Here is a 26324-nt window from a genome sequence, read left to right as displayed (position 1 = left end):
CATCTCGTCAGTCAGCTAAAACCTTCTAACACAGCGAACATGATAGAGTGAAGGTTGCCTAGATACTCCTGACCAGTTGGCCAGTTCCCAGAGAAGTGATAACAGGCAGACAATAAAAACTGATGCAAAACCAAAAAGGTTCTTCAGTACAAAAATGCAGCATTATCCCTAAAAAAGGGGAACTACAATAATGTCTGTACATCATATTCATCACTTTTGAGGTTTAATATGTTTGTCACGTTAATACACATTATAGCATCTTGATATTATAACATCTCAGTGATGGGAGTCATTTTATGCTCAAGCTGTTATTTAGCTGGTTTGGCTGCATTTCCCTACTTGATCCCATATGTCTCCCCAATATATTTCATTACGTATATGTAAATATTACAAAATCCAAAAATATGTGAAATCTGAATACTTCTCAGCATGGTGACACAGTGGTATCGCTGCTGCCTCGCAGTAAGGAGACCTGGGTTTGCTTCCCGGGTCCTCCCTGCGTGGAGTTTGCATGCTCTCCCCGTGTCTGCGTGGGTTTCCTCAGGGTGCTCTGTAAATTGTTTATTTAAAAAAGTTGTAATCTTAAAGAGCTCTAGTACAAGACATTTTACTTTTCCACGCAAAAGCTTCTGAGTTTCTATTATTTGCGATACTATTAACCATACCTACAGAATGTCTTAATAACTGTTTATTTAATTATACCTGTTGATTGTTAATATTGGCCAAAATCACAAAAGGGTTGAAGATCATAATGTTTGATTTTTACTGGTGTATTGTTGCTCCAGCTCACGTAGAATGGTACACCTTTGGGATGCACTGAGAAATTCTGATTACAGACAATATGCAACTTCCGGCTGCTCCTATTAGGGGTTGCCACAGCGGATATACTAACAAATCTGGTCTCACTACCGTCCAGTAGATCTTCCCTTTCACACTTGTTGAAAACCGTCTATCACAAATTACTCCATCAACACCCTCAGAGCAAACATTGCATCTTGTTGTGCTCTTTCTTGGCATGAAACCATACTGTTGTTCACTAATCTTCACCTCCCATCTTAACCTAGCCTCCATTTCTCTTTCCTATAACCTCATGTTGTGGCTCATGTATTTTATCCCCCTGTAATTACTACAGCCCTGAACAACCCCCTTATTCTTAAAAAACTGTACACTTCTTCTCCGCTCCTCAGGCATCCTCTCACTTTCCAAGATTCCATTAAACAATCTGGTTAAAAACTCCACTGCCATCTCTCCTAAACACCTCCATTCTTCCACAGGTATGTCATCTGGACCAGCAGCCTTTCCATTCTTCATCGTCTTTATAGCAGTCCTTTATTCCTCCATGATAACTCCTCCTTGCTATTAACATGCGGACAACAATACAGACAATATGCAACATTGAGCCAAATCAGAGGCGGTGAAGCAGTGCCTACCACATCCATCCAACATGCTAAATGTTATGCTATTACCCTCTATGGCCATGAAAAACAAGACCCATAGACACTTATGCACGGTCTGTGCTCCTCAAAATAAATTTATAGAAATGCTCATCCCAAGCACTGAGAAAGTACATTGGGTAATCACAAAAAAACTGTATTTTCAGACCCTGTTCTTTTAAGTTTTACAGTAATTTAGTTGTAATGCTCCTTTATGCAAAGTTTGATAGTAGTTCAGCATGCATGCATCTTTTTTTTTGCTGTAGGGTAAACAAAGAGCAGGAAGTCAAGCCTTGTTTACAAGAGAGTGAGAAACAATTCCTTTACATTAAAGAAAGTGGAGGAATCAGAAAGGAATCAGAGGGGTCACCCTGTGCAATTAGACAAATGGCAAGAAAAGCTACTTTAAAGAATTCAGACCTTCTATTTTGTCCTTTAAATTATAATGGACACCATTTTGAGATTAGACAGCAAACTTGTTTTAAAAGCAGCTTACATTTTTAACTGGACAAAGAAAAGATAAAGATAAATTTGAAATTGCTGGTTAGTAAACAACAGGCTTGTTAGCTTAACACCAAAGTGCTTCTTTTACATATAAACCTGTTACGCATGTTAGTCTTGAGTTTTCTTGATGAACAGCTTATGAACATTTGATACATTTGCAGTTTTTTTAACACTGAAATCCCTAAGGCCTATGAAAAAACTCCTAATCTCAGGTCAACTTTAATTCCATTGCACCTCCTCATCAGCGTCTTTTTTTTTTGCAAATGTGTCGATCAGCACAAGCTGCCTGTTGTCCCGACCTTACCACCAACGGAGCTCAACTTGGGCAAAAAGTTCTCCCAGTTCAAGTCTCTTTATCTATTTTTTTGGGTGTGAGGTACCTGGAGTTGTATAGGGTAAATAATATATCGGTATTTGAAATACATACACTTCATGTGTGCTCTGTATCTACAATGATCTGTGTAAATGTAGGATGAAAGGAAATGTGAGGAAAGAAATGCTGAACACATACCTAAAGCAGAAACATTTTCCATGTTAAACTAATAATGAAGCGTATAATGTGTGAAGTCTTCAGTCCAAATATCAAATAAACATGTGCGCTTTTATTTAAGAATATAAAGTAAAAATAAAAATCATTCAGTTTACATGCTGCTATCAATGAGTTAAAAACCCAAGCTAAAAAGTCAATCGAAAGAAAGTTGATATTGTATTCTTGGATGGTTCAGAGGTAAGAACCTTATAACCAAAAGGTTCCAGGTTCAAGTCCAAGCTCCGCGTTTTGAGTAGTGAGCTGCTGCTATTATTACTATAATATAATAAAATACATAGATTTGATTTGAGTGTGTAACACCCAGCAGAAACACAACAACAGACAGCTTCTTCACAGCGCTTTTGTGGCTAATAGACTGCTGCACCACAATGCAACTTTGCTTGGCACCGAAAGTAAAATGGGACTTCCACCTGCAGCTAAAGTTACTTCAGTATGTGAGCAACTCTCCATGCTAGTGTTTAGATCTTGCAGTGCCATGGTGACAATGTATGCGCCCAAAAAGAAGAAGTCTGTACAGACAAGATTGAGAAAAAAAAAACCCAACATGTTCAAATGACAATTCATATTTAAATTGCATAGAGTTTTAAAATAGTGGCATTTTCATGTATGAATGTGTGTGCACGCACAAGAGAAGCAGAGACAGATTTGATCTCATTCAACTGATTACTGAAATATAAAATAAACACTTTCACAAAGGTATAACAAAACAAGTGTGCTTTTATTCAAGAATAAAACTGAATAACAAAAAATTCAAGTGACATGATATACCATTTGTGTCTCTGCTTATGTCCCTTCAGCGATTTCTTTTACAGGTAGCAAAACTCAATTTCCAAATACCTTTGCGGAAGGCAAATTAAAATTCTAATATATTATCTCATTGTTTAAATAGACCAAGAAATAAAACAATGTGACATTTTGTAGATTAGCTTAATGTTTCTCCTTAAATCTTAACTGTATCTGAACTACTTGGAAAAAAAAATAACAGAAATGGAAGCTATGACTTTACTGATTCAATAATAATAAGGGGCACTTTGTATGTATGTATGTATGTATGAAATTCTTCATAAGTGCACTAATAGAGAGGGATCAAAACAAGTTACAAATAAATAAATTGCTAAATCACATTCTAAAGCAATGACAGCATTATGATTGCTTAAGTATTTTTCATCAAAACATGTCTTAACAGAAAGAACAAGCAAGTTGTCAAATACCATTGTGACAGCGCACATGATGACTGAAGGTCAAAAAATAAGCAAATAGAAAGTGGCTTTCAGTAATAGAGTTCAGTGGAAAAACTGAAACAGCCCCCATCTGTACATAAATTTCAGTAGTTGAGTAACAAGTCTGAATGACTTCACTTCACTTTAACAGGTAATGTATTACTTTCATTTAATTTAGGTAAATTTCATTTATTTTTCAGTTGTATTTAAAAGCACCTAAATAAAGCAAAATGCTTAAACAAGTACTTTCATTAACTTGGAAAAATATACATACTTTGTACTTGAATTGTGCCTAAGGTGATACAAAAGTATACTTGTATACATGTTTACATGTTTGTTTTGAGATGGTGCCTGCATATCTTCCCAGTTTCTACATTGCTTTTTTTTTCTCCCAAAGGTGCAGCTAGACTGATTGGTGACTATAAATTGGTGAACCACTGCTATACTGTGCTGCACATACACCTTAAATCTATGCTGAATAAATTAGGGTGCTTAAAAAATAAAAATCTGAAGTATATTACTTAATTTTATACTACTGCTATAGTGTGAAATCCATGTTCCTTGCATTCTTAAACTCATTGAATGCAGTTCAGATCGGACTCTGGTACCACTAGGTGCAAGGAATGAACCAGCCCTAGATGAGGCGTCAGCCCATCATATGAGACTTTTAAACAAGAACCATCACTCACTCACCCTTACTGGGATAATGCAATTTAAGATGCATATCTTTGGCATTTGGAAAGATCACTAGAGTATCCCGTGATGGAGACAGGAAGAGAATACAAAGTTCATGCAAAGTCTGAATGGACAAGGAATCAAACACAGTCCTCAGGAGAACTGAAGCAGGAATACTAATGACTGGCTCCATACTATACTAGAAGTGTGATCATTTTTCATAAGTTTCTGTAATTAAAATGACAACATTTCCTATTCTTGAGAGTGTATGCATTTTAATAGAAATTTGGTTTATACCCTCTGGTCTCAAACAAAATTAGAATGTGCAAACGATTAATTTCCAGTCAAGTTAAACTCACAAAGCCTATCAGGAGAATAAGATGTAATTGCAGGATAAACTAAATTACTCCCATTACATAAAATTATAAAAATGCATACAGTATGCTTCTACTTTTTGTCCTTGTATGAATAATAAAATACTCGCAACTTCACATCTACTTCATGCCTTCAAGATTCAGCTTTTAAATAGGCCATTCAGGATTCTCAAAATATGCAGAATGATAAGAAAGCTCACAGAAAATGTAATTAAACTTCATAAGTTTGAAACCACATTCTGACCTATTTAAATAAAATTATTATTTAAATGGAGTTTTGTTGGTGAGCCAGTAAACACCGCTCCATTGATGTTCTTATTCTGACAGCTTTTCTTCATGGTATCTTGTCAAAGATGACTCTACTAACAAAATCTAGACAGTTTAATTATGGTGCAGCTCTGAACTTCAAAGTCAGCGCCTGGTGATTGGGCAGATGAGACCTCACGAACAGAGGTCACTCTCTATAAAATTCATGGAGCCATAGGGCCAGAGGATATGCTGTCACCCAAGAAAGACTTTCTGTGTCAGCATTGTGTCTAAGGTAAAATGGAACTATAATGGATAAAAAAGCTATGTTTCCCAGATACACATTGGCCTCCCTGAGGAATGCTATAAAAGAACTGAGATTTTTTAACCACACCCTTTAGAGTAATGACTTTTTTTGGAGGCATTTAATAAGAAATGTATCTCACTTATCTATATTAAGTTTGAGGATCAAAAAAAAAAATGAACTAATTAATCACATAAATGTTTGTAATTACTTATGAGTAAATTGCATCTAACATTAAATTGCAATTATAAAATGTATACATATATCATGTAAGTAAATCATGTAAAGTAAATACACACAGAATCAACACAAAGGAATTAAAAAATAATGGCATAATTTAAACTTAAACAATGACTTTAAACCTGAACTTTTAACAAGATACTACTTGAGCAAGTACAACCTGAATCTGAATGTCTTCCTAAAAGGCCAGTTGAAAAGAAGGCAATAAAAAAATAAGGCCATTGTATTAATTCTCATATTGGCAACCCAGAGACGTGTCAAAGTAAAAATGAAACGATCAAAATGACTGTTGACTTTGAATGCACTGCTGGAGACTGAATAAATTCAAGGAATAAACATCTCTTAATTAAACATACATTAAACTTGTGTTAAAACTCCATAAATACTATCCTCAATTACTCAGCACCATCAACAGCTTGATAGTTTATGCTCTATTCAAGTGTTTTCCAACTGGTGCGCTGTGGAAATAACAGTGCAGTGTCCCTGGGTCCAGATCTGAGATGGACATGCCCCTCAGGTGGTCGAGACCTGTCTGAGGAGGATAGGACCATCTTGAGAACTAGACATAAAAGCAGTTCAGTGATCACCCCTTTGCAGACACAGCACTTATGGAACACTTTAGCAGTGAGGAAACATGTCGGGGTCCACCTGCCTGGGTGCATTTTCAGCAGTGACTCTCACACAGCTGAGAGACAGTAGGCATACGAGTTGCCTCTGACCTTGAGTCAGTGCAGTAAGCAGAGAAAGGATCACCTACTGTATATGAGCGGGCAATGTGCTCACTAAGTTCCATGTCTAAGAATGGTAGTCTGAAAGCTGCTTTTTTTGCCACCCTCTGTACTACCCTTTCGGACAGTTTAGCATGTGTACAGATTTAATGGTTTAGTGGTTGGTAGATTTGTGTTGTTCCTTGGGATTTTTTTACAAAAAGTCTGCCACTACAGAAAAACTGATGGAAAACACTGCTGTATCTACACCTTTGCTCCTGGCACACATAAAAAGATCTCCGTAGCTGCTATCTCACTTAAAAACTAACTCTTTGCATTACTTGGATGGTTATGTTGTGTTCTTTGCATACATTAGTGAAGATACTGCAAACTTGTACTATGGGTAGGGATAATCAGTACACATTACACTCATTTTTTCATCATATTAGGGCAGTCAGCACTGTTTGCTGACTGGTAGACCAGCAAGTTAAATAAAGAGGTACTACAGACTTATTTTGGTTTTAGTACCACCCAAAGATAACTCACTTAGCGTTTATGTGATGTGACACTGATTCAATCCTCTTACAGAAACATGAAATGAAAAAATAGAGTGTCATTTTTACTTTTTTCTAGCTTTGCACCAAGACTGCCATAAATCCCTTTCTTGACCTCCTTTCCTCACATTCCCCTGCACCTACTGTATGTCAGTGTGTATACATCAGGAAAATGAGCAACAGTACTGTACTGACATGTGGAGTATCATTGTGAACCAAATAATGTGAAATATTAAACCTTTAAATGAAGATTTAATTTAATAATTTTAAAATGTACATAAATACAGTACTGGATGTGTATGTAATTCTTTAGGTACACACTTAACTTATTTGCATTATTGTTTCATAATTAAAAATGCAGTCCTGACCAAAGCACTGACTGAGGCGTTGCCGACATTGGATGCAAAAATATTTTTTAATGCATTAAACAGGCCATATTAATCGCAAAAATCGCAATATATATATATTGTCGCAGATGGCTGGGGGGGCGACCCAGCCAAGACGCCTAGGAGGACCGGAGGAGGACTTGCGCCTCCCTCAGGCCATGTGGAGGTGATCACCCTGGTGCCTTTGGTGGCCACGGGTAGAGGGCTTTTAAGCTCAACCCTGTAGGAGCCGTGGTCACCGCCAGACGGCGCCTCAATGCCTTCGGGACCCTGGGGAAAGACAAGCAGGGAGTGCATATATATATATATATATATATATATATATATATATATATATATATATATATATATATATATATATATATATATATACACACTCACACACACACACACATTAGAAGTGTGCGATATTGCCAAAAAATTATACAGTGCATCCGGAAAGTATTCACAGCATCATCACTTCTTCCACATTTTGCTATGTTACAGCCTTATTCCAAAATGGATTAAATTCATTTTTTTCCTCAGAATTCTACACACAAAACCCCATAATGACAATGTGAAAAAAGTTTACTTGAGATTTTTGCAAATTTATTAAAAATAAAAATATTGAGAAAGCACATGTACATAAGTATTCACAGCCTTTGCCATGAAGCTCAAAATTGAGCTGAGGCGCATCCTGTGTCCCCTGATCATCCTTTAAAGATGATTCTGCAGTGAATTGGAGTCCACCTGTGGTAAATTCAGTTGATTGGACAGGATTTGGAAAGGCACACACCTGTCTATATAAGGTCCAACAGTTGACAGTTCATGTCAGAGCACAAACCAAGCATGAAGTCAAAGGAATTGTCTGTAGACCTTCAAGACAGGATTGTCTTGAGGCACAAATCTGGGGAAGGTTACAGAAAAATTTCTGCTGCTTTCAAGGTCTCAATGAGCACAGTGGCCTCCATCATCCGTAGGTGGAAGAAGTTCGAAACCACCAGGACCTTTCCTAGAGCTGGCCGGCCATCTAAACTGAGCGATCAGGGGAGAAGGTCCTTAGTCAGGGAGGTGACCAAGAACCCGATGGCCACTCTGTCAGAGCTCCTGAGGTCCTCTGTGGAGAGAGGAGAACCTTCCAGAAGGACAACCATCTCTGCAGCAATCTACCAATCAGGCCTGTATGGTAGAGTGGCCAGACGGAAGCCACTCCTTAGTAAAAGGCACATAGCAGCCCGACTGGAGTTTGCCAAAAGGCACCTGAAGGACTCTCAGACCATGAGAAACAAAATTCTCTGATCTGATGACACAAAGATTAAACTCTTTGGTGTGAATGCCAGGCGTCATGTTTGGAGGAAACCAGGCACCGCTCATCACCAGGCCAATACCATCCCTACAGTGAAGCATGGTGGTGGCAGCATCATGCTCTGGGGATGTTTTTCAACAGAAGGAACTGGGACACTAGTGAGGATAAAGGGAAAGATGACTGCAGCAATGTACAGAGACATCCTGGATGAAAACCTGCTCCAGAGCACTCTTGACCTCAGACTGGGGCGACGGTTCATCTTTCAGCAGGACAACGACCCTAAGCACACAGCCAAGATATCAAAGGAGTGGCTTCAGGACAACTCTGTGAATGTCCTTGAGTGGCCCAGCCAGAGCTCAGACTTGAATTTGATTGAACATCTCTGGAGAGATCTTAAAATGGCTGTGCACTGACGCTTCCCATCCAACCTGATGGAGCTTGGAGGTGCTGCAAAGAGGAATGGACGAAACTGGCCAAGGATAGGTGTGCCAAGTTTGTGGCATCATATTCAAAAAGACTTGAGGTTGTAATTGCTGCCAAAGGTGCATTGACAAAATATTGAGCAAAGGCTGTGAATACTTATGTACATGTGATTTCTCAGTTTTATTATTTTTAATAAATTTGGAAAAACCTCAAGTCAACTTTTTTCACGTTGTCATTATTGGGTGTTGTGTGTAGAATTCTGAGGAAAAAAATGAATTTAATCCATTTTGGAATAAGGCTATAACATAACAAAATGTGGAAAAAGTGATGTGCTGTGAATACTTTCCGAATGCACTGTATTTTGATATTTTCTGGGACTTTGATGATAATGATAATTAGACAATATTTTGCATCCTTTAAAAACATGTTTATAAAGGTCTTATTGATCTAGCTTGGTCTACATAATAGGATATTATTGTAGCTTACTAATGAGATTAATGGAAACAACAGTTAAGGAAAACAGGTCTTATTTACTTACTTAACACTGAAGTAAAATAACACAAAAACATTAAAATCACCAGACTAAGAATTGCTGAGATCAAACAGTGCAAGTATGAGTAAACCATTTCACTAAGACCAACAAAACTATTATAATGAGAGCATTTTAAACAGACACCCTTAATGTAAACAAAATATGAATCCAAAGGGAATAAAACTCACTACACACAAAGATACAAAAAAACCTATAAGATTTTTAAACAAATTACTAACTTTAAGTTCTGTCCAACACTACACAAAGATATCAGAAAAAATAAAACAATACTAAAATTCCACTGAGGAAACTTCAAGTTGTGTGACAGAATCAGTAGTCTGTCCACAGCATCTGGCTTCAGAGTAGCACAGCTTTCTCTTACAACATTGTCTCCGGTGCTGAAAGCACTATCAGAAGGGCTGCTTGAGGCATGGATACACAGGGACTTTTTTTGCAAGTTTCACCAATTTGGGGAAATGTACTTCTTGTGTTTTGCGCCACTCAAGTGGATTTATATCACTGTCCACCTCAGGTATCAAGTAGCTCTTGATCTCTTTTATTTTTTGGCACTTGTGAAGAAATACTGTAAAGCATGAATGCTTTGAAAAATGCCATGAATAGTTTTTACTAATCAATAAACTTTCTACAAAATGTAGCAAACCAAAAAAAAACTAAATGAAATCAGTATTTGGTGTGACCACCATTTGCCTATAAAACAGCAGCGATTTCCTTAAGTTCACTTGCACATAGTTTCTGCAGGTATTCTTGTGGTACATTGTTCCAAGCCTCTTGAAGAACTTACGACAGTTATACTGCAGACTTTGGTGGTGTTGCTCCTCTCTCTTCAAGTAATCCAGAAATGGCTCAATGATGTTGACATCTATCTATCAGGACTCTGTGGGGGCCATATCATCTGTTGATTGTCATTGTTATGCTGCAGACCAATTAGATGCCTCCCAAAAGATATCGCATGATAATTAAAAAAATATGACTTCTGCTTAGCAGTGTGGGAGTCCATTAATTCTGATCACATCACTAACAATGTTTGCAGGAATGCAGCCTAAAATATGCAGGCAACATTCACTATGCTTCACTGTTGCGTTCAGTCATTCATCCAAGCACAATTCTGCAGTCCTTCATTGGACAAACTACTTTCTGTTAGAGCCAAAAACATCAAAAATTGACTCATCAGTCCAGAGTACCTGCTGCCTCTGCAGTGGTCGTTGTTAACCCAGGGCTCCAACAATCCGGTATGGAAATTTGCACTGTTGTCCGCATATTGATTTGGCAAAATTTTACACCGGATGCCCTTCCTGATATATGATATTTACTACTGACACACTAATCCAGAAAACAAATATTTTTTTATGTTTGAATTAAATATTTTTTGTGAACTATTTAAAATGGCTAGGACTTTTGTGAACTTTGACTTTTGTAAGCTTTCCTTTTCCCTAATGTACAAAGAGAGTGAATACTCAGTCTCACATGAATCATCATTAGTAAAACTGATAGTCTTCTGCTACTTAGGCATACCCCTTTCACAATGGATTTTGGAATTGCTTTTTCTATCCCACTGCTTTGCTTTTTGATCTATAGTGGTATTATGAAAAGACTTTTAAATATTTTTCAAAATGCCTAGAAGTATCCTGCTGTTCCACGTCCCTTTCTGGTTCATTCTTGAACCCAAGATTACTGATTTCTTGTCTCTTTATGCCAGAACTGTTAATCCACCATTGCAACAATCAAAAGCTGGCTTTCTTTCTCATAAAAGAAAATAGAAAATTACCACCATATTACTGATTTTCTTTTAATTACAATGGCATTAAAATCATAATTTAAAGGAGCATTTTCACTGTCAACAATGCTCATTTTAGCTGTCTTAGCCAACATAAAGTTTTGCACACAGTCTACATTTTAGGTGGCTGAAAAATAAGTATTAGTGTTACCTGAGTTACATATTTGCTATAACTGAAAAGGGGAAAAAAAGAGAAACTAGACTTACTTTAGTCCCATATGTTGTTATTCTTTGATTGCCTGCTCCTGCACACAACACTTAGTTAGCTTCTCAGACTACAAGTATCAGGTTTGGTACTAGCCCCTGTGACACTAGAGGGCGCTGTTGCTCCTCAAACCCCACAGACAAACACCCAAAACACCAGGTAAAAGCACCAGAAACATTTTTATTTCTTTTCTTTTTGATATAATGTGCTTTGCAAGCACCTCCACCACCACAATACACAATAAATAAATAATCAGAAATACAATAATAATTCTCCTCTCCTCCCAGCAGCTCTGTCACACTTCCTCCCAACTGTGGCTCTCTCGCTGGGTCTCCACCAGTCCTTTATGTAGTCCTTGACCCAGAAGTACATCTCCTCTTCTGTTCATGTGACTTGTCAGCACTTCCAGGTCAGATGGAGAATTCCATTTTTCTTCAGCCCGGAAGTACTTCTGTTCTTCCGTCCCCATGACTTGGGCTATATGGGAAATAAAAATCCCCTCGTCTCCCTGCAGCATCACACGGCGGCACCCACGGTACTCAGCAGGGCTGTGAAGTCAATCTCCATCTCCCATGGTGCCCTGCAGGAATCCGGGGTAACTGTAAGCTGCAGGAAAGTCGCCAACTAGTGTCCTGGGTGTGTCAGTCGGGTTGAGTTGCCGGCCATCCATCACACCCCCTATATACTATGTTTGTGTTTTCCAGAAACTAAAAGAATCCAAATACTGTAGGGAACTTTCCCACTCTAGAGGCATGAGGCTTCACAATGTACTCAAAGAGGCACACATCACAGATGGGTAAAGCCAATTGCATACGTAAATGTCGCAGATTATCCAATGTTTAACCCATGGTTCAAATAAATTTCTATTTGATTTGTTAGTTTTACTTTTTGTTAAATATTATTGTTTTTGGTCTTTGTGTTTTGAATATTATTTTGTTTAATTGTGACTTATATGTATTATGTTCTTTGTTGTATTAATGTATTTAGTTATGAGGCCTGCCCCCTTTATGTGGAGTTTCAGGTAGAGGACACCCTTAACTAGGCAGAGGGTCAGGCCCTCCAGATCAGCATTGATTGCTGCTACAAAACATTCCTTTGTGTGTACTTTCATGGAATTCCTGATTTCGGATTCTTCTCTTTGTTTTTGTGGATTTTTTTTACTATTCTGATTGGCCAGTTGTTCTAGGTGGCCCTTTTGGGCATATCCCATTTGCTCTTTGTAATATTTGTAAATAGTATCAAAGCAAAAGTATTAAAAGAATATTAAAGTACTACCAAAATGATAAAGCTCCAAAAGGAAGAACAGCTGTAAATTAAAACCCTACATTTTGGTCATGAAAATAGTACTAAACCTCTTTATCAAAGTGTGATTCTTACTTATTATCTTAGGCATTAAAAGCCTCAGGATCCTTGTAAAATTTTTGCGGTACTGAATTACTATTGCAGTAAAGTGGTTAAAAATAAAAAGATTTACATATACTAATATAACTTGATCTAAATCAAAACTCCAAAATAAATATCATACCTGGAAAAAATAGGACATAATAAATAATAAACAGACATATTAGGATTTTTAGTGCAACCGACAAACAGGCCTCCCACACCCACACAATTGCATATATTATACTTGTGTGTCACAAATACTTGAGAGGGTGTAGTAGTTTAGTTCACATTTCCATCTCAATAAACAAAGAAATTTATGTGTCAATCACATTTGCTTCACTTGGGATGCTTCAGCAGGACACATTTTAATAAACATGAAGGGTATTGTGTCTGCATATGACAAGATAACTGCACAGGGAAATTCCATTTTAATACATTTCATAAAAAATTGATATGAACAAAATAATGGAAGCTCATTGCATTAAGCCTTAATATCCCACAGAATCAGAAGTCTGGGCAGTAGGTAGAAATTTGATACATACATTTGAGGAATATGACAACAATGACTCAGCAAAGTTCCTGAAATATGTTATTATTGAAATCCTGAAGGAACAAAGAGAAAACTTTCAGCCAAAAGCAGTTAAAAGATATATTACAAAGTACAAAGAGGTCAAATAAAAAGCAAAATTCAAGAATCTACTACTATTATTGTTTTTAAAAAAATGTTCTCAAGGCAAAAAATTTACAAACATAAATAATATATTTTAAAACTATAATCCAAAAGTTCTTTACACTACACAGCAGTTTAGTAGATGACTATACATAAATAAGAGTGGCACAATGGTGTTTGCATGTTCTCTTTGTAAACATTGGTTACCTTCAACAGTGTAACAAGAACACAGTGATTAACAACAAAAGGAATCCAAAACAAATAAATAGATGAAGTATTCACTGACAAAACTGGCAGCAGCTCTTAAAGAGCATGGTATATCAGGCAGTTTGGAAGTTGCCCAATCCTCAGAAGAATAAACATGGTCACTGTCCATATTCTGTGCTGCCCTATCCAGCTTTGGCATGAATATACTGGAAAATACTAAACTTGACCTTGAGTATGCAACCTGGTCCCAGCAGTAAAGCTAGCTGCTTGCAATTCCGGAGTCCAGAAATGTACCTTGGGAGAACAGCAGAGACATATACTGCCATGACCCAGATTTGCTACTGGAGGCCCAAGTGTTAACTGTTACAAACCACAAACCTGAGAAAGACTCACAGTAGCACAAAAGCCCTTCTAAAATTAGCAACCAGATCTCCATTTAGTTCAGAAGAAGAAATATCTTGGTTAATTACAAGGTCCTGAGTGTGCGTCTAGAGCTCTAACCTCTCTCTCTCTCTCTCATTTCTCCTAGGGCACGAAGCAGAAAATGGCCGACAGTGGGGTAACTCGGGTTGAAATCGTAGTTGAGGAACTCCAAGCACTTGATGAACAGATTCAGAAACTCCTGTCCCGACGGAAATACCTGAGAAATCTGAAGGCCCAGGTGTTGGATAAACCGTCCTTGCCATCTGGAACAGGCGAAACATCAACCCAGCTGCAGCCGACCTCACCCCCGCGTCTCGTAGGAGCGACGCCGCTGCTGACCTCTGTGGATTTCAGCTATGCAGGCGGGGGTTCAAGGCCAGAGCACCTCCATCGGCACAGGCGAGCATTTTATCTCAGAACCGGTTTGACCTCTCCGCGTCCCCATTTCTTCAGCACCTGGTGATGTATTAGTGGTAGGTGATTCTATCGTTAGAAACCTTAATGTCGCATGCCCTAATGCAAAATCGTTTGTTTCTTGTTTTCCCGGTGCTCGTGTCCGAGATGTAATGAAACGTGCGCCAGCAGTCTACGAGAAACACAAGGAGAGTGCAGTTGGATCAATCGTCTTGCATGACGGCGTAAACGATATAAGGCACCAACAATCAGAAATCCTGAAGGCTGACTTCGCAGCTTTGATTAAAGACACGAAGGAGAGGACCCCATCGGCAAAGATCTTCGCTTGGTCCACTACCTCTCGTCAGACGATCCAACGAGTACTACAGTCGTCTGCTAGGGTTGAACAACTGGCTACAGGGTTTCTGCAAGAAAAAGGATGTCCGTTTCAGCAACAATTGGAATCTCTTTTGAAAGGCCACGCTCTTCAAGCGTGATGGCCTGCATCCAACAGTTTCGAGCCCGGTACTCTCCAAAACATATCAAGGTAATTCGCTTTTCTTGACTATCTATCTCTGCTCTTAACCCCTTCCGAAATAATACTGCTGTGCCAGGACATGATGAATGTTTAATAGAGTCTTCCGTTAAAGTGCACACCATTAATACTGTAATAAGCAATCTCAATGCACGTAGAAAACCTAGGAAAATACGGCATAAACTCCAATAATCTAATTAAAATCACTATTTTAAAGGAACAATGTATTAAAACTATAAAAACAGATCACAGATTAAACAAAAAATGCACACAGAGCGCCTAATAATAATAATTTAGTTCCTATTCCAAATAACAATAACGCACATAGTACTCATCTCTGCACCTCCATCCATCCATCCATCCTCTTCCGCTTATCCGAGGTCGGGTCGCGGGGGTAGCAGCTTAAGCAGAGAGGCCCAGACTTCCTCTCCCGGCCACTTCTTCCAGCTCTTCCGGAGAATCCCAAAGCTCCCAGGCCAGCCGGGAGACATAGTCCCTCCAGCGTGTCCTGGGTCTTCCCCGGGCCTCCTCCCGTTGGACGTGCCCGAACACCTCACCAGGGAGGCGTCCAGGAGGCATCCTGATCAGATGCCCGAGCCACCTCATCTGACTCCTCTCGATGCGGAGGAGCAGCGGTCTACTCTGAGCCCCTCCCGGATGACTGAGCTTCTCACCCTATCTTTAAGGGAAAGCCCAGACACCCTGCGGAGGAAACTCATTTCAGCCGCTTGTATTCGCGATCTCGTCTTTCGGTCACTACCCATAGCTCATGACCATAGGTGAGGGTAGGAGCATAGATCGACTGGTAAATTGAGAGCTTTGCCTTACGGCTCAGCTCCTTTTTCACCACGACAGACCGATGCAGAGCCCGCATCACTGCGGATGCCGCACCGATCCGCCTGTCGATCTCACGCTCCATTCTTCCCTCACTCGTGAACAAGACCCCAGATACTTGAACTCCTCCACTTGGGGCAGGATCTCTCCCCAACCCTGAGAGCGGGCACTCCACCCTTTTCCAGCTGAGGACCATGCTCTCGGATTTGGAGGTGCTGATTCTCATCCCAGCCGCTTCACACTCAGCTGCGAACCGATCCAGAGAGAGCTGAAGATCACGGCCTGATGAAGCAAACAGGACAACATCATCTGCAAAAAGCAGTGACCCAATCCTGAGTTCACCAAACCGGACCCCTTCAACACCCTGGTTGCGCTTAGAAATTCTGTCCATAAAAGTTATGAACAGAATCGGTGACAAAGGGCAGCCCTGGCGGAGTCCAACTCTCACTGGAAACGGGCTCGACTTACTGCCGCAATGCGGACCAAGCTCTGACACCGGTTGTACAGAGACCGAACAGCTCTTATCAGGGGTCCGTACCCCATACTCCCGAGCACCCCCACAGGATTCCCGAGGGACACGGTCGAATGCCTTTTCCAAGTCCACAAAACACATGTAGACTGGTCGGGCAAACTCCCATGCACCCTCCAGGACTCTGCTAAGGGTGAAGAGCTGGTCCACTGTTCCGCGACCAGGACTAAAACCACACTGTTCCTCCTGAATCCGAGGTTCACTATCCGACGGACCCTCCTCTCCAGAACCCCGAATAGACTTTTCCAGGGAGGCTGAGGAGTGTGATCCCTCTATAGTTGGAACACACCCTCCGTCCCCTTTTAAAGAGGGGACCACCACCCCGGTCTGCCAATCCAGAGGCACTGTCCCGATGTCCATGCGATGTTGCAGAGACGTGTCAACCAAGACAGTCCTACAACATCCAGAGCCTTAAGGAACTCCGGGCGATCTCATCCACCCCGGGCCCTGCCACCAAGGAGTTTTTGACCACCTCGGTGACTTCAGTCCCAGAGATGGGAGAGCCCACCTCAGAGTCCCCAGGCTCTGCTTCCTCATTGGAAGGCATGTTAGTGGGATTGAGGAGGTCTTCAAGTACTCCTCCCACCGACCCACAACGTCCCGAGTCGAGGTCAGCAGCGCACCATCCCCACCATATACGGTGTTGACACTGCACTGCTTCCCTCCTGAGACGCCGGACGGTGGACCAGAATCTCCTCGGCCGTCCAAAGTCGCTCTCCATGGCCTCTCAAACTCCTCCCATGCCCGAAGTTTTGCCTCAGCAACAACCGGCCGCTTCGCTTGGCCTGCCGGTACCTATCAGCTGCCTCCAGAGACCCACAGGACAAAAAAGTCCTATAGGACTCCTTCTTCAGCTTGACGGCATCCCTCACCGCTGGTGTCCACCAACGGGTTCGGGGATTGCCGCCACGACAGGCACCACCACCTTGCGCCACAGCTCCGTCAGCCGCCTCAACAATAGAGGCACGGAACATGGCCCATTCGACTCAATGTCCCCACCTCCCTCGGGGCGGGTTGAAGTTCTGCCGGAGGTGGGAGTTGAAGCTACTTCTGACAGGGGACTCTGCCAGCCGCTCCCAGCAGACCCTCACAACACGCTTGGGCCTACCAGGTCTGACCGCATCTTCCCCACCATCGAAGCCAACTCACCACCAGGTGGTGATCAGTTGACAGCTCCGCCCCTCTCTTCACCCGAGTGTCCAAGACATATGGCCGCAAGTCCAACGACACGACCACAAAGTCGATCATCGACCTGAGGCCTAGGGTGTCCTGGTGCCAAGTGCACATATGAACACCCTTATGCTTGAACATGGTGTTCATTATGGACAATCCATGACGAGCACAGAAGTCCAATAACAAAACACCGCTCGGGTTCATATCAGGGGGGCCATTCCTACCAATCACGCACTTCCAGGTCTCACTGTCATTGCCCACGTGAGCATTGAAGTCTCCCAGCAAAACGAGGGAATCCCAGAAGGTATGCCCTCTAGCAACCCTCCAGAGACTCCAAAAGGGTGGATACTCCAAACTGCTGTTCGCGCATACGCACAAACAACAGTCAGGACCCTTCCCCACCCGGCGGAGGGAGGCCACCCTCTCGCCCACCGGGTAAACCCCAATGCACAGGCTCCAGTCGGGGCAATAAGTATGCCCACACCTGCTCGGCCTCTCACCGGGGCAACTCCAGAGTGGTAGAGAGTCCAGCCCCTCTCAAGAAGATTGGTTCCAGAGTCCAAGCTGTGCGTCGAGGTGAGTCCGACTATATCTAGCTATATCTCTGCACCTCCGAAACATTAAATATGGCACTATTAAATGTTAGAGCTTTAACTAACAAAACGTTTTTTATCAACGATCTTATTAGTGATAAAAAAATAGATCTTATTGCACTAAATGAAACGTGGCTTGTTCAGATGCGGCAGTTTTAATCGAATCTGCGCTCCGATTACAGTTTTACTCGCAGACCGCCAGGGAAAAGGGGCGGATTGGCTAACATTTACTCGAGCCATTAAAATGTAAAGATGTCAGTTTTGGTAAGTTCAAGTCCTTTGAGTATCTCGCCGTTGTTAGAGATTCTCAAGTTCTAGTACTATCCGTGTATAGACCTCCTAAATATAACGCGTCGTTTTTTGAGGAATTCTCTGACTTAATGTCAATTTTAATTACTAACTATGACACACTCCTAATAGTTGGCGACTTTAATTTTCATATAGATAATCAGTGTGATCTAAAAGTAAAAGAATTTATGAACCTCCTGGATTCTTTTGATTTGAGACAACTCATAAATCAGCCTACACATAAAGCAGGTCATACATTAGACTTAGTGATTACTAAAGGACTGAAAGTTGATATAAAACAGATCATTGATATTGGTCTATCAGACCATTTTCTTCTACTTTTAATATAGAAATAATGATAAAAAACACTCATGAGAAGCATATTGTTAAAAAACGCTTCTTTGATTCGGCAGCAGCTTTAAAACTTACAAACATTTTAAGCAATCAGTCCGTTTATAGTGCCAGCTATAATAGCGAGGACAATGTAAATAGTAAGGTGGAAAGATTTAATTCTAAAGTGAGAGCTGCTGTTGACATAGTTGCACCTGAAAAGACAGTGAAAAAATCTTCTAGCATTGTTATACCATGGAAGACCCAAAGAGTGTCTGATTTAAAGAGAACATGCCGTAGAGCTGAGCGTCAATGGAGGAAGACTAAACTTACTATCCACCACGAAATATTAAAAGTCAAAATAACAGAATACAATAACACTGTCCGTCTTGAGAGACGCTGCTATTTCTCAAGATTATAAATAACAATGCTAGTAATCCCAGAGTCTTATTTTCAACAATTGATCGCCTACTAAACCCAGGTAGCTCAAAGGAATGCCTCCTAAGTGCTTCCAGTGAAACCTGTGAGGCTGTCGCTGTATTTTCAATCAAAAATTAATGATATTAGAAATAACATAGTATATCTCCCCAACACTAAGGATCCTCCTAAACCCCAGCATCCTGTTATAAACAAATTAAACTCTTTCACTAGGATAGATTTACCTGATTTAAAAAAATAATCTCTCAATTAAAACCCTCCACCTCGTCCTTGACCCGATACCAACAAGGTTTTTCAAAGAAGTATCAGGCGTGCTAATTGATAATGTTCTGACATAGTAAATTCGTCACTAGATACTGGGGTCTTCCCAGACTGTCTTAAGACTGCTGTAGTTAAACCCCTACTTAAGAAACATAATCTTGACCCCTCAGCTCTTGAAAATTTTAGACCCATCTCTAACCTGCCTTTCTTAAGTAAAGTTCTGGAGAAGGCAGTCATTATGCAGTTAAATGACCACCTAAATAAACATGCTATTCTTGATAAATTTCAGTCGGGTTTTAGAACAAATCACAGCACAGAAACTGCACTCGTTAAAGTAGTAAATGACTTGCGGTAAATGCAGACAGAGGCCATTTATCTGTTCTCATCCTCTTAGATCTGAGTGCTGCATTTGACACCATTGATCACAACATTCTTAGAAATCGCCTTAGTCAATGGGTGGGCCTCTCTGGCAGTGTCTTAAATTGGTTTGAATCCTACCTGACAGGGAGAAAATTTTTGTTAGTTGTGGGAATTACAACTCGAGACACATGATATCCATATGGTGTTCCACAAGGCTCTATCCTGGGTCCGCTGTTATTCTCAATCTACATGCTTCCGTTAGGTCAGATTATCTCAGGGCACAACGTGAGCTACCACAGCTATGCTGATGACACACAGCTGTACTTATCAATAGCACCTGATGACCCTGATTCTATTGATTCACTAACAGAATGTCTGACTAGTATCTCAGAATGGATGAATAGTAATTTTCTCAAGTTAAATAAAGAGAAAACTGAAATTTTAGTGATCAGCAATAATGGATACAATGAGGCTATTAGAAATAAACTGGATACATTAGGATTAAAAGTCAAGACGGAGGTAAAAAGCTTAGGGGTGATTGTTGACTGTAATCTGAATTTTAAATCACATATTAATCAGATCATTAGGACAGCATTTTTTCACTTAAGAAACATAAGTAAAGTTAGACCTCTTATATCACTGAAAGATGCTGAGAAATTAGTTCACGTTTGTTTTCAGTCGACTAGATTACTGTAATGCACTCCTCTCAGGACTACCCAAAAAGATATAAATCGTTTGCAACTAGTGCAGAATGCAGCTGCTAGAATCCTAACTAGGAAAAGAAAATCAAACACATTTCTCCAGTTTTAATGTCACTACACTGGTTACCTGTGTCATTCAGGATTGACTTTAAAATTCTGCTTATGGTTTATAAAGCCTTAAATAATCTCCCCCATCTTATATATCGGAATGTCTGACACCTTATATTCCAAATCGTAACCTCAGATCCTCAAATGAGTGTCTCCTTAGAATTCCAAGAACAAAACTTAAAAGAAGTGGTGAGGCGGCCTTCTGCTGTTATGCACCTAAAATCTGGAATAGCCTGCCAATAGGAATTCGCCAGGCTGATACAGTAGAGCACTTTAAAACACTGCTGAAAACACATTACTTTAACATGGCCTTTTTATAACTTCATTTTAATCTTAATTTAACTTAATCCTGATACTCTATATGTTCAATTCCTCAAAATAACTATTCATGGTGGCTCTAAAATCGGTACTGACCCCTACTCTCTTTTCTGTTTCTTTTTCCGGTTTCTTTGTGGTGGTGGCGCAAAGCTTCATGATGCTCAAACAATGATGGACGGATTAAAAGGCAGAAGTCTACGTGACCATCATCATCATCAAGCCCTTCCGTGAGAATCCTAAATCCAAAGAGGACTGTTTCATTTATGTTAGGTAGAATGCCCAGAGGGGACTGGGCGGTCTCATGGTCTGGAATCCCTACAGATTTTATTTTTCTCCAGCCGCCTGGAGTTTTTGTTTTTCTGTCCGCCCTGGCCATTGAACCTTACTCTTATTCGATGTTAATGTTGATTTATTTTGTTTTATAATTGTGTCTTTCATTTTTCTATTCTTTAATATGTAAAGCACTTTGAGCTACTGTTTGTATGAAAATGTGCTATATAAATAAATGTTGTTGTTGTTGTCTCAGCAGTGTCATCTCACCAGGATAGCAGATGGTGAGGGGGAAGAGATCAGAGACACTGAGTTAATTAATTTATTATTATTAAAGTTACCTTCTGATCGAGTCGCTTTGCTGTAACATTTGCTTGCTTTTGTGCTTCCCCTTATTGTAAAAGTTTGCAGTTTCTTTTAACTATTCAGTATGTTTCACTTTCTGGCTCCTGACCTAGGTTGGATTTTTGGATCTGAGAATTTTGATTACTTGAATTTTGACTCCAAGATTATTTGTATTGTTCTTTCCTTGCCTTTTATATTAAAAAATCTACAGTTTCTGTTTTTATTAGATAGTTTCAAGTAGTTTTTGATCATTTTTGTAGTTTTTTAAATTATATTTACTTTGATTATTTCCTGTCTATAATTTACACTTACTGGGTTTAGATTTTGAACTGTTGCATCTAGATTCTTAAGAGAAAATTTTGTTCAATAACATCTATGAATTAATTCCACTTCTTGGAGGGTTGGCACAAATGAGTGGGGTGCTCATAATTGGCTTGTTTTATTTTTTGTCAAATATTGTGTTTTTGATATAATTTTGTATTTAATATATAAATGCTGATAAAAAAATGCGGTGGGCTGGCGCCCTGCCCAGGGTTTATTTCCTGCCTTGCACCCTGTGTTGACTGGGATTGGCTCCAGCAGACCACCGTGACCCTGTAGTTAGGATATAGCGGGTTGGATAATGGATGGATGGATGCTGATAAAAAAAAATGTGATCACAAAAAAAACCCTGAATTCATTAAAGTATTATTTAAAGTACATTTTCTGTATCGCCCTTTCCATCTGGAGATTAACAACATCATTTATATAGAAGATATAAAAGAAATTACTGAGGTACCACTTGGTTTTTGGCTTCAGTTTAATACTCGTTTTAGTTTACATTTGTCCTGCTGCTGTCTTATACTGACATGGTTCCTTTTCTCCAACTTATTCAGTACTAGCTGTGTTACCTAGCTTTGTTTTGGAAATTACCCAAGATAGTGGAGATACATGTGTCCTTGAACTTCAAAATTTCATATTAAATTGACTTTGATTATTCTTTATGTACCAAATGATATCATTTGTAATGCACTTTTTCTTAAAGCATTGAGGAAAATGTCCTGAATCAGTCTATTTCAATGTTCAAAAATATGAACACTTACCATTCATGTACTGTATTTTTTTTTTGTTAGATTGATATTCAACATGCAAATTATAATTAAACCCATCATTGCAATTTTAGAAAAATATCTTTTTTGATTTGAATGTCAAACAGATGTTTCTCTGTTCAGATTAATATGTTTTGAGGTATATTTAGTTACAGCAGCTCTATGAATTTCACATATAAAAGCTCCTGTACAGTTCAGTCCTTTAACTGTTGACCCTAAATTTAGCAAATAAATTATTTCTGTAAACTTCAAATGCACTTCCAAACATTTCTGATGCAGCTAACAATCTGCAAGTGGTAGCATAGGTTAAAAGATTTTGTACTTTATTAATATTCATTACAACATTGTTGTGATTGTCACCATTTGTGTTATTTGAGAAAACTTGGCATCATACCCAGTGTCTCACTATAAATTGAACAATTTGATGATGAATTTCCAAACCTAATATATCCGTACCTCATTCACACCATCTTTACCCGTTTGGAATCTACAACTTGACAAAGGCATTGTGTATGGAAGAAAATGTTTTTTAGCAGAACTTTTCTCCTTCCATTCACACAGCTTGTCTACACAACACATGTCATTTTCCTGTCTAAGACACCTCCCCATCTTCACTTGTCAGTCCAACCTATTGTTCAGTGGGAGCAGTTAGCCTACAATGTACATTGGTTCTCCTGGAGTCCTTCATTTCCACACACTAGCATGTTGCAAATAGGCCAATGAACAGTTGCTACTCTTTGTCTCCTGGCTTCTGTCAGCACTATGTAGCACATTAGCATAATGTACCTGGTACCACATTATTTATAAGGTCACCAAATTTCAGTCAAATCTGTCAAAGCAGTTTTAAGATTTTGGGGTATTTAGGTTTTCAGTTGAGGTCTGGGTGGGCTACCACTAAAGAAATGTCTTTTTTTTTTAGAGAATACCTAGTGCCATAGATTTACCATTCTGGCAAATCTTAGTTTTTAATTATATAGGGGATATATATTCGCGCACACACACACACACACAAAACACTGTCAATGATGTAGACCTGATTCAGAGCTTCAACTACACTATGGACAAAAGAGATGTCACCACAGCCACAGTGAATTTATTCCCACTGGCATGGGTTCTACACACAATGCTATAACTGACCCTGGAACAATTGGAAAAGTGGTAAATGTGCGTTTTTTCATGACGGTAACACAGTCTAACACTGGAATGCTGCAAGAGGTGAAATGTTTGCTAGGCAAACTTTCAAAGACTCTTCAGTTCTTTAATTAACATTCATTCCTGAAATTAGACTCTGATTTTTCTATAGAACCCATTGTGCTTATTGTTGCATCTTCAGATATGTGTTTTATAAATTGGACTATAATTCTGCTAACTTTCACAAATTATGAGAATTATTACATGAGTAGCCAATAAAATAAATTTTAAAATATTTGATATTTGATATCTTTTGGGCTACTCACTCCTTCAGCACTCACCTTCTCTGCCTATCCGCTGTATCCTCAGGTATCTGAACTTCTCTTGATCAGCGCTCCCAATGTCAAGAATGTTCCTGTAAAGCCTGCTTCTCAGATTCTGTTATTTTTGAGGCACCTTTCTCACTTTCTGGCCATGTTTTGATTACAACCAGTGGCGGCCTGGCCCCCATTACCCACTGGGAAAATATCATTTGTATTCTTGCAGTGAAAAATCAAGCAAAATGACACCTTTTATTGGCTAACTAAAAAGATTACAATATGCAAGCTTTCAAGGCAACTCAGGCCCCTTCTTCAGGCAAGATGTAATGTATTCTTGCAAAATACTTCCTATCACTCAACATGACTTCCAGGCCTTTACTCCTTCTCATGGGTCTCAACTTCTCCTAGCACTTCATTTTTTGATTGTTTCACCAATCAGTCAAATTGCTTTGACAGACCAGATACAAACAGACAGTAGTGTTTTATTACAGATGTGTAACTGACTTGATCATTTGTCATAAGGGTCTAAAAAATTTCAGACTGGCAGGTTCTGGATTAGTAAAGAAATCAATTTTAACCCTTTCGGCCCTGGATTTTCTGTATTTATGGGAAAAAATATTTTGTGAGATATTCCACCTTTGGGGTAGCTAGGAAGCTCAAAAATGAAAACAAAAAAAAAAACACTATTATTATACAATAGCTGCCAAATATTTCAATCATCTTGAGGAAATAAAATTAAAAGTGGAGCTACTTACTATGTGCTGTGCACAGTCCAGAAGCGTCCATTTTCACTCCGTGTTTTGCGGACTGTATGCCAATCTCTCCAGTCTGTGCTAATAGTAGCACACCTGGTTCCAACAGCTGCAATACGCCTGTGCTTTACAAAAATGGCTGCAAATTTATGTACTAGTAATATGATGTCAGGGCTGAAAGGGTTAAATATACATATATGTAAAACTGCTGTAATAAGTAATTATCTGTCCATGCCTCCAGCAAAATTTCATTATATTGTAAAATCTCTCAGCTTTTATTTGCCTAGGAGTATATAGTTTGGCATTAACAGGACATGTTTTTAGAATAAAATGTTCAAGCACACATTCACAAACAAACACTTTGATATTTATCTTAGAGGAAGGTGATAGGTTTTCAGACCAAAAGGAGTAACTACACTTTCTAGTAATTTAAATAAGGCTTTCTTTTATTATGAGTGGAAGTTGAGTGGTATTTCCACACCATTTAAAGTTTAGCAGTTTTCTCAGAATGCTAAGTGCCCGCAAAAATATTAACACTTCAGCACCACCCAAGTATCTGATGATTTAAAGTCTAAGAATGCTTCCTCCTAGCAATTCTTTCTCTTTCATTTGGCAACAGCCTAAGGAAACAGCTCTGTTTTGATTTTCTTTTTCTGTTTCTACCTTTTCCTCTTTGAACTATATACTAATTTACCAGAAATAGTAGGCAAGCTTGCAGTCGTCATTGACTACCACTTCTCAACATTTTTTTTTTCCAAAAATGTAAGTATATGTCAACAGAGTACCAGTGGATGGGCCAGGTGAAGGTTTAATTTGCAGCATTAAAGTCTTCTTATATTCAGTAAATGAAATCTGCAAAATACAGTACATACTGCAAACAAAGTGAAATGCTGTGTATCTTTTCAAATTAAATAAACTTTGTATTTAATTATCTAAATTAAACTAAATTTAGATTTAACATTTAGATGGTTTGATATTTAAATACGGACAACAATTTCTATGTTTTGTCCTGGAGGGTTTAAGGGTGAAAGATCTTAATACTATCCTCACCCAGTAAAAGCACTTTAATTCAATCTGATCAACATTTAAGCCAGGCCTTAGAAGTTTGAGTAGTGAATGTTTTGAAAATACAGTATTCTTTTGAAGTTGTTCAGCACTTTTGTATCTAAGTGTTTTATCCTCTTGGCAGAGGAAAAAGCATGAAGTACATTAAGTAAATAAAACAAAGAACCGACTTGAAAGCTGAAATGCTAATGGAAATGATAAGAATGGTTGTATTTTTATCGTGTAATGTCCTGATAAGAAGACACAATGAATGGCACAAAATCAACCTGCCCTGAATTGGGATTAGCTGGGCTAAAATATTAGGGTTTTTTAGCCTCTAACACTGTACAGACCTACATGACTGGCAGCCTGTAGCAGGCTGATAATACAAAATATT

The 26324-nt window shown here is 39.2% G+C and overlaps 1 protein-coding gene across 1 annotated transcript in view; it reads right to left on the bottom strand.

Moving 5' to 3' along the window:
• LOC120539439 (synapsin-3-like) overlaps positions 1–26324 on the bottom strand; it is an 842044-nt gene that overhangs the window by 602092 nt on the left and 213628 nt on the right. The gene's annotated exons all lie outside the window — the stretch shown is intronic.

Source organism: Polypterus senegalus, chromosome 11 (assembly GCF_016835505.1).
Source record: "Polypterus senegalus isolate Bchr_013 chromosome 11, ASM1683550v1, whole genome shotgun sequence".
Taxonomy (NCBI): Eukaryota; Metazoa; Chordata; class Cladistia; order Polypteriformes; family Polypteridae; genus Polypterus; species Polypterus senegalus.
This window is presented reverse-complemented; position numbering and strand designations above follow the sequence as displayed.